The sequence below is a fragment of the Pseudophryne corroboree genome, chromosome 3 (genome assembly GCF_028390025.1).
Source record: "Pseudophryne corroboree isolate aPseCor3 chromosome 3, aPseCor3.hap2, whole genome shotgun sequence".
NCBI classification, from domain to species: Eukaryota; Metazoa; Chordata; class Amphibia; order Anura; family Myobatrachidae; genus Pseudophryne; species Pseudophryne corroboree.
The window spans coordinates 649,569,193-649,578,711 of record NC_086446.1 but is presented as its reverse complement, the minus strand read 5'-3'; the positions used below and the strand labels follow the sequence as shown (position 1 = coordinate 649,578,711).

General features: G+C 42.6%; 1 pseudogene; it reads right to left on the bottom strand.

Annotated features, from left to right (window-relative positions):
* Window positions 1-1,319: 1,319 nt before the first annotated feature.
* On the bottom strand, window positions 1,320-1,438 carry LOC134896113 (5S ribosomal RNA; annotated as a pseudogene).
* Window positions 1,439-9,519: the final 8,081 nt, after the last annotated feature.

The following is a 9,519-nucleotide window of genomic DNA, read 5'->3' as shown; positions in this document are numbered from 1 at the left end:
GGAGACACCGGATAACATGGCCTGTGCGGCCTCCTCATGTTCAAGACGGGCTGCCAGTTCTTGCATCGGCCAGGTCCCTTGGACTTGGTCTCCGACTGGATCCATTAGGTCAGTGCTTACTGTCACAACTGAGGGCTGGTGTTGGTAACTGGGAGCCTCAGTTGTAGGGGCTGACGGGTACAGGAATTTAGGAGGTGAGAGAGGACTCCTAGACATGCGCTAGACAGTAGTACCAGATGCCCGAAGGCGTGACCACGTAAACAGAAGATGTCTTTGAGGTTTTTTATTGAATCATAAAGTCAATAATATGCAAACAAACTAAAAAGTCACACATGAACAGTAAGCCCACGACTAGTTAGGACTAGTAGGCTAGAAAATGAATGGGAGTGCTGTAAGTGCTTGGGAACCCAGGTGAAATAGGTAGAGATGATGGGAATCACAGATAAAGCTGGGAATGCAGCTGGGATTCATAGGGAAATTATGAATGAAGCTGGGGTTCGTAGGAAAACTGTAAATGAAGCTGGGGTTCGCACAAAAACTGTGGATGAAGCTGGGGTTCGCTGGAAAACTGTGAATGAAGCTGGGGTTCGCTGGAAAACTGTGAATGAAGCTGGGGTTCGCTGGGAAACTGTGAATGAATAGACAGGGGGCGATCGGGCACCGGTCAAATTGATATAGTATTGATACGAGAGAACCAAAAACGGACAAATAGACACTCCAAAATTGTGAAGAATAGAAAAAAACACCTGTTTTTAACTTAGATGGATGACGTTGTCCTTGTTGGTGGTGCGCCCAGAGCCAGAGAGTACATGTACTGGAAAAAGGGAGAGAGAGAAGGCTCTTGTGTGTGCGCACTCTTTAGAAAATGAGGAAAATTCCTATGACATATGAAAAGAAATATTTAAAACATGGTTTTTAATGTTAACGTTTAAAACGAAATTACCCATATAGTTGATCCATATGAAATAAGGATAAGATGATTGAAGTTTTAAAATGTTCTGGTCTGTTTAATCACAGTGTGTGATTGGAATGGTTGTAGACATTTGATCGTCTTACCCCCATTTCCCCTGACCAGTACAGAATATCTGTATTGATGGGACCGATGAGTGGTCATAGAGGATTATATGATAAGTACGTCCCAATAGGGCTACTTAGATTCAAGAATTGGTGGTCACCTGCATTCAAAAGGACCTGACTTTATAACGTGAGCCCCAATAGTTGGTCGTAAGCCTCAAATAAGACAGAATATAATAGAAGTAAGAATTAGTGGTGATACTGCTGTTGGCGTCGCAACTCACATAGAAAGGGAAATGATCCCTGCTCTACACCACCAGGTATTCGCAGGAAGTCTCCTCTCCCGGTACTAACCCGGCCCAACGCTGTTTGGCTTCCAAAATCGGACGAGATCGGGCATTGGCAGCGTGGTATGATAGTAGAGAATTTATATGATAGTACACCAATGAGAGTGCACCTATATACGAAATAAGAGAAAGAAAGAAGAGTGTGGAGACAGTTTGGAAAGCAAAGAAAAGAGATGACTGAGTAAAGTAAAAATATGTGGATCTGCTTTCTACGTTAGGCACGGCTCATCAAATCCCACATCTGTGGTATTGGGCTCCGTGGATCGTAGATGAGAGTCCACGGAAGAATAGTAAAGCATGGGCAAGGGGTACAATATCTGTGAGTTTGGTTTTGTTGTCTGACAGCACACAAAAAAAAAAAAGATAGGAGATTGGGTTAGAAATCAGATGGATAATACATTAATTGTCTGTGTCACCAGAGAAATTAGCCATAAACAGTAAATACTGGTATTAGCACATGGGGAAAAAAGAAAAAGGAAGAATTGTTTTCCAATATTTGAATCCTTAGCATGTTTCTCAGACTGGGCAGACAATGCAATCATGATATTTAAGCATCAATTTGTGGAATCTCATTGATAATCATAATACATTCCTGAACTGAGTGTGGAGATTCATTTAGAAAATTAAGAATAATAAATCCCACAGATTAAGCCAGGAAAACAGTGGTATTGTCAGTAACAGAAAAGACACTAAAAATAACAGTGAATGAACAAAATTCTATAATAATATACTGGCCTCTGCTGATGTAAACTCGGGCAAACAGTGTGAGATATTTAACAAATATGAAAAGGTTATTATATATATATGTGTGTATAGCTGCTGTTTGGGAAATAGAGCTTATAGCAGCAATCTATATGTGTACTACACAGGTCTGGTAGAATATATAGTGCAATACAACATATTGTCAAAACACACATATAATGTTGCTGTCTGTGTGTATTGTACACAGGACAGCAGTGGGCTTACGATCACCAGGATTGTAAAGGTCAAAGTGGGCAGGTCAGGACATCGTCAGGTACCAAATGCAGGAGCCAAGAGTTCACTCCATGTACGGTCCCCCCCGTGGAAGACGCGTTTCGCCCTGGCGGGATTGTTCACTTCCGGTTGTGAATGAAGCTGGGGTTCGCTGGTAAACTGAATGAAGCTGGGGTTCGCTGGAAAACTGTAAGTGACTACTGGGTAGCTGGAGTCGTACACTCTGCTAGTGTTAGGTGTGGGAACAGGAAAGGAAGGTTGCACCACAGGGCACTAGTATAGGAGAGTTGGAACTGCACCACAGAGGGAAATCACCAGGGAGTCAGGCTATGCACAGGAAAGGTCAACAGGAGAGTCCACAGTGAACTGCACACTGGAAACGCTGGAAGACAATTGCAGCACTGGCAATCTTCTGGGTGCTGGGACAGGATATTTATACCTGCTGGATAGCAGGGATTGGCTGACAATTATGCCCTGGCTCCAGCAGCACTGTGGATAGGTGAAATGGTGACATGTGATTAGAGTCCAAAATGGCTGTGCCCATTAACGGAGACTGAAGGGGAACTAAGCAAACGGAGACCATGTGTAAACAACAATGGCGGCGGAGGCCACAGCAGCAGAGTTCCACGCGCCCAGATGCGCACAGCGGCCACAGGGATGGAAGCGGTGGCCGGGGAACACAGAGGACGCACATCCAGCAGAAGACCACAGGCGCGGCAGTGACGGCCGCGACGGGACTAAGAGCAAACACTGACAAGGCCGCTGAAACCAGCGCTGCAGGCCACAACTAAAAACACAACCATGGCCCGGCTATGGCTCGCTGCGCCAATCTCAGGAGGCACCTAACAGGTAGGAAACAGTGTCTAGTTACCCGGATCGTGACATATACATCCAAATCACTGGAATTATATGTCCAAATCACTGGAATTAATTGGCAAAATCACTGGAATTATTCGTCCAAATCACTGGAATTAATTGGCAAGATCACTGTAATTATACGTCCAAATCACTGGAATTAATTGGCAAAATCACTGTAATTAATGATTATACATCCAAATCACTGGAATTAATTGGCAAGATCACTGTAATTAGTAATTATACGTCCAAATCACTGGAATTAATTGGCAAGATCACTGTGATTAATATTATACGTCCAAATCACTGGACTTAATTGGCAAAATCACCGTAATTATACGTCCAAATCACTGGACTTAATTGGCAAGATCACTGTAATTAAAAATGATATGTCCAAATCACTGGAATTAAATGGCAAAATCTCGCTATCACCTGCCTAGTGAAGTGGAATCTAGATGGGATTTGGTACCGGGGACACAATACCTCCATCAATTGTCTAAATCCCACTGCACTAATGGTGGATACCGGACGCACGTCTAACACCAACATAAGTGTCAAGGCCTCAGTTATGAGGGTTTCCATCGTCATGTGAAGCTGAACGACTAGTCATGAACATAGGCCAGGACCTCAGCCGTTCCTTGCCACTCCGTGTCATAAATGGCATACGTATCTCCTCAGACCATTTACATTTCTTTCTTGGGGTCTTTTACTGAACTTTGGCTTTTTGGATTTTACATGCCCTCTACTATCACATTGGGCATCGGCCTTGGCAAACGACGTTGATGGCATTTCATCGTCTATGTCATGGCTAGTGGCAGCAGCTTCAGCAGTAGGAGGAAGTGGTTCTTGATCTTTCCCTATTTTAACCTCCAAATTTTTGTTCTCCACTATGTTTCTGGAGTTATATAACACAATATGCAGCACAGTATTGACTGATGGCTGATGGCCAGGACACTACCACTGGTCTGATGCAGCACAACACAGCAACACGTTGTTGTTGTTGTTGTTGTTGTTGTTGTTGTTGTTGTTGTTGTTGTTGTTGTTGTTGTTGTTGTTGTTGTTGTTGTTGTTGTTGTTGTTGTTGTTGTTGTTGTTGTTGTTGTTGTTGTTGTTGTTGTTGTTGTTGTTGTTGTTGTTGTTGTTGTTGTTGTTATACTGTACCAGTGGACATATAGGAGCAGTGTATACCACTGTGACTGCCTGGTCACTGGAATGACTGATGGCCAGGACACTACCACTGGTCTGATACAGGACAACACAGCACCACTAAAAGGGACTTATACAAATACACTGGATATATGGCAGCAGAGGACATCACCACTGTGACTGGTCACTGGACTGATGCTGCACAAGACACTACCCCTGGTCTGATGCAAGACAACACAGCAAAATGCAAGGGACTTATACAGCAGCCAGCAGCACTGGGGACATATAGCAGCAAGGACACCAACACTGTGACTGGCTGGACTGATGCAGCACAATACCCTGAGTACACTGGACTGAACTGAGCAGCAGAACACAGCACTAGACTCACCACCCCACACAGACAATGAGGACGGAGACACGTCCTCCCACTACTTTCTCCGAGACTGGAGTGAAAATTGCCGCGACGCACGGCTCCATATATGGAATCTAAATCCCGCGAGAATTCCGAGTCAGGCGTGAAAACCCAAGCCAGGCTCGGAACCGGACTCGAATGGTGAAGTTCGGTACGGTTCGGTTGTCTGAGAGCCGAACCCGCTCATCTCTAATATATATACAGGTTGAGTCTCCCTTATCCAAAATGCTTGGGACCAGAGGTATTTTGGATATGGGATTTTTCCGTATTTTGGAATAATTGCATACCACAAGGAGATATCATGGTGATGGGACCTAAAGCTAAGCACAGGATGCATTTATGTTACATATACACCTTATACACACAGCCTGAAGGTAATTTTAGCCAATATTTTTTATACCTTTTTGCATTAAACAAAGTGTGTGTACATTAACACAATTCATTTATGTTTCAAATACACCTTATACACAAAGCCTGAAGGTCATTTAATACAATATTTTTAATAACTTTGTGTATTAAACAAAGTTTGTGTACATTGAGCCATCAAAAACAAAGGTTTCACTATCTCACTCTCACTCAAAAAAGTCCGTATTTCGGAATATTCCGTATTTCTGAATATTTGGATATGGGATACTCAACCTGTATATATATATATATATATATATATATATATATATATATACAGTTGTGCTCATAAGTTTACATAACCTAGCAGAATTTGTGATTTTCTGGCCATTTGTCTGAGAATATGAATGATAACTCACAAACTTTTCTTTCACTCATGGTTAGTGGTTGGGTGAAGCCATTTATTGTCAAACAACTGTGTTTGCTCTTTTTAAATCATAATGACAACAGAAACTACCCAAATGACCCTGATCAAAAGTTTACATACCCCAGTTCTTTTTTTTTTTTTTTAAAGTGTGTTTTTATTAAGATCCAAACAAACAAAAACCAAGAGTAAGAGCGCACATACATAGATTGTACATAGGACAATAAAATTGAGTAAACAGACATTTATCGAGTACAATAACACTAGGACAAAGTGCTCAATTCGTCAATCGTGTACTCCCAATCTTGGCGACATAAAAATAAAAACAAAATATAAACAAAGATGCAAGAACATCATTTAGTGCAAAGAGTAAGATAAGAGGAGAAAGTACAGTACAGCGACACAGAAGGGGGAACAACTAGACAAATATAAAACGCTATAGTATTCGTGTCCAAGGGAACGGCATAGCCAATTATTGGTACATGAGGGTAAAAAAGGAATAACTATTCACTTAGTTAGTATCAGAGTGTGGGGAGTCTAAAAGTGACAAATCTATAGAGTCAGTAATAATCATGATATGACCCTGTCTTTCCCGGAAGTCCCTCCATTTCAACCAATTCCTTTGAATTGAGGGAGGCGATATAGAATATACACCTCCTGCTGTTTCAAATAAGTAATGCTTGTGGGTGTTATCAATAATAGTCTGGATGTTGGGTATAGACTGCAATTTCCACAACTGGCCTATTGCCGCTTTAGTGGATATCAATATATGACCAGCAACATACATATCTCGATTCAGTAGAGCATTTGTTGAATAATGAAATAAGGCAAACACAGGATCTATTGGTACCTCCACACCCAACACTTCCCGCAAAAGAGAGAACACCTTCGTCCACAGCGGCCTCAGGTTCGGGCATTCCCAGAAGATATGTAAAATATTGCACACATGTCCACAAGTTCTCCAGCAGAGTTGGGATATCGAGGGCCAAATACTATGAAGCCGCTGCTGAGTGAAGTACGCCCTATGGCATCATTTATAAAACCTTTCGGAATGATGGAAACATTTAGAAATCTTGAAACACCTTAGGGATATAGTGTCCCATTCCTCCTTCTGGAGAACAATAGAAAGGTCCCTTTCCCATTTAAACTGCGAAGGGATTTTGTCCGTTTTAGTCAATAGGATAATGTACTGATACCATTTAGTTATCCCACCTCTATGTCCAGGGGAAGACAACCTAGAAAACAAAGGGGCAGGGAGGGGAATGGGACCTCTAAACCCGCCAGCACAAGAAGAGAGCCAGTGGCGTATTTGTAAGTATTTAAATAAATCTTGTTTCGGTATATCAAAATGGGATTGTAAGCGAGAGAAAGGTACCAAACCTCCTTCCGAGCAGAGATCCTTCAATTGCACTATTCCAGCATCTATCCAAGTTTCCAGCGTAAGAGTGGGGATTGTACATGCTATAGTTCTAACAGACAAATCAGCCGCTGGGAACAAGATAGTTGGGTCAGACTTTATCACTGAATGCCAATGCTGTAAAGTACATCTATTTGCTTCTCCAGGGCTCTGCCATTTTGGAATGCTGTGGATAGGCAGTGAAAAGAGATCCCTTATGTTAATTGATCCTAAGAAAGATTGTTCAATAATAACCCATGGTTTGGGGTTGTGCGTAACAAACCAGTCTCGAGCCTGACTGAGAAGACAGGCGGAGTGATATGCCATCAAATTAGGGTAAGCAACACCACCATTATTCTTGGGTAAAGTCAAAACCCGCCTAGCTATATGGGCTTTGGATCCCTTCCAAATAAAGTTAGATATGATTTTATTAGCTCGGACACTGAGAGGTTTGGGGAGGCTACGAGGAATAGCCCGAAATAGGTAGAGGAGTTTAGGAAGCAGTACCATCTTGGTTGCAGAGATACGCCCTAGCCATGAGATTTCATGAAGGGACCAATCTTTAATCAATCTTTCAAATTCGCCCAATAAAGGTGTATAATTGCAATCATACAAATCCCCATCTAATGAAAGATAAATACCCAAATACTTAATAGATCTCTCCTGCCAGGCATATCTATATCTGTCCTTGAGTAAGGCCAATGTATGCGGCGGGAAAGGAAGTGGGAGGGCCTCCATTTTGGAAGAATTTAATTTATAGTAGGATATATTGGAATATACATCTAGTATATCGTGGAGGGCGGGAAGGGAGGTGTCAGGGAGGGTCAAACAGAGCAAGATGTCATCTGCAAACAGGCTAATCTTGTGATTTATTCCTCCTATCTCGGGGCCCGTAATTGTGGCATCAGACCTAATAGTCTCAGCTAGGGGCTTGATAGCTAAAGCAAAAATGAGGGGAGACAAGGGGCAACTCTGTCTAGTGCCATTCGATATATCAAACCCACATGACAGACATCCATTAACAAACACCCTTGCAGAAGGAGTGAAGTACAAAGCAAAAATAGTCCAAAAACCTCCCACAGATTCCAAATTTACTTAGAACAGATCTCAGATAGCCCAATGGAGTCTGTTGAACGTCTTTTCAGCGTCTAATGAAAGAATCAGGAGGGGCGTTTTATGTGCATTACAGTACTCCATGACGTTATAAACCCTCCGAGTGTTGTCTGGGGCCTGCCTGCCTGGGCCAAAACCAACCTGATCAGCAGCTATGAGGGAAGGTAATAAGGGACAGAGGCGGTTAGCGATAAGCTTCGCAAAAAGCTTCACGTTTGTATTCAACAGAGCTATAGGACGGTAATTTTGAACAGACGTGGGAGGTTTACTTGGTTTAGGTATAGCAGCTATTTGCGCTTCAAGCATTTCCCTCGGGAACCTCCCTACATCGGATGCCTAGTTAAAAACGGTCAACAGCATTGGTGCTAAGTCGGCCTTATACGTTTTATAGAAATTGGATGGGAAGCCATCGGGGCAAGGCGCTTTATCCCGCGGAAGACTATCAATAGCTGCATCTACAGTAGTTCATTTATACAAGTACTAGGAAATTGTGCAGCATGCATTGGCGCTCAAACCGTAAGATGAATCCCTTGAATTGTGGAGGGATGAACGGAATGAAACCAAGTATGGTTACAAGATAAAGTGTATTTATTATTGTGAAACAAACACACCAACACAAATGAACAATAAAATGTACAGGTTTAAAAATACAGATTAAAAAACAGATTTAAAAAAACAAAAAACAAACGTGGACTGGGAGGCAGTGACTTGTTTAAAGTGCCTGTGCGGTAAGTGAATGATCAATCTCTCACCATCTGGTGGCCCTGCGGTGGGCTAGCTTAGAGTAAGCAGTATTGGTCCAGAGCTGAAATAGCCCGGCACCACCGCATGGAGCATGGATCAGCACGTGGGTCCTTCCAATGGTTTCACCGCTCCTTTGTCCAGTCCTCTATCCAGATACAACGCGTTTCGGTCAAGTACCTCTGACCTTTCTCAAGTTTTGGATCCAAAACTTGAGAAAGGTCAGAGGTACTTGACCGAAACGCGTTGTATCTGGATAGAGGACTGGACAAAGGAGCGGTGAAACCATTGGAAGGACCCACGTGCTGATCCATGCTCCATGCGGTGGTGCCGGGCTATTTCAGCTCTGGACCAATACTGCTTACTCTAAGCTAGCCCACCGCAGGGCCACCAGATGGTGAGAGATTGATCATTCACTTACCGCACAGGCACTTTAAACAAGTCACTGCCTCCCAGTCCACGTTTGTTTTTTGTTTTTTTAAATCTGTTTTTTAATCTGTATTTTTAAACCTGTACATTTTATTGTTCATTTGTGTTGGTGTGTTTGTTTCACAATAATAAATACACTTTATCTTGCAACCATTCTTGGTTTCATTACGTTCATCCCTCCACAATTCAAGGGATTCATCTTACGGTTTGAGCGCCAATGCATGCTGCACATTTTCCTAGTACTTGAATTCTTAGGGATTTATGTGTTTGTCCCTCCTGGTGTAGTAGCAAGGCTGCTCAGTCTGCTTTTATTGCGCATTCA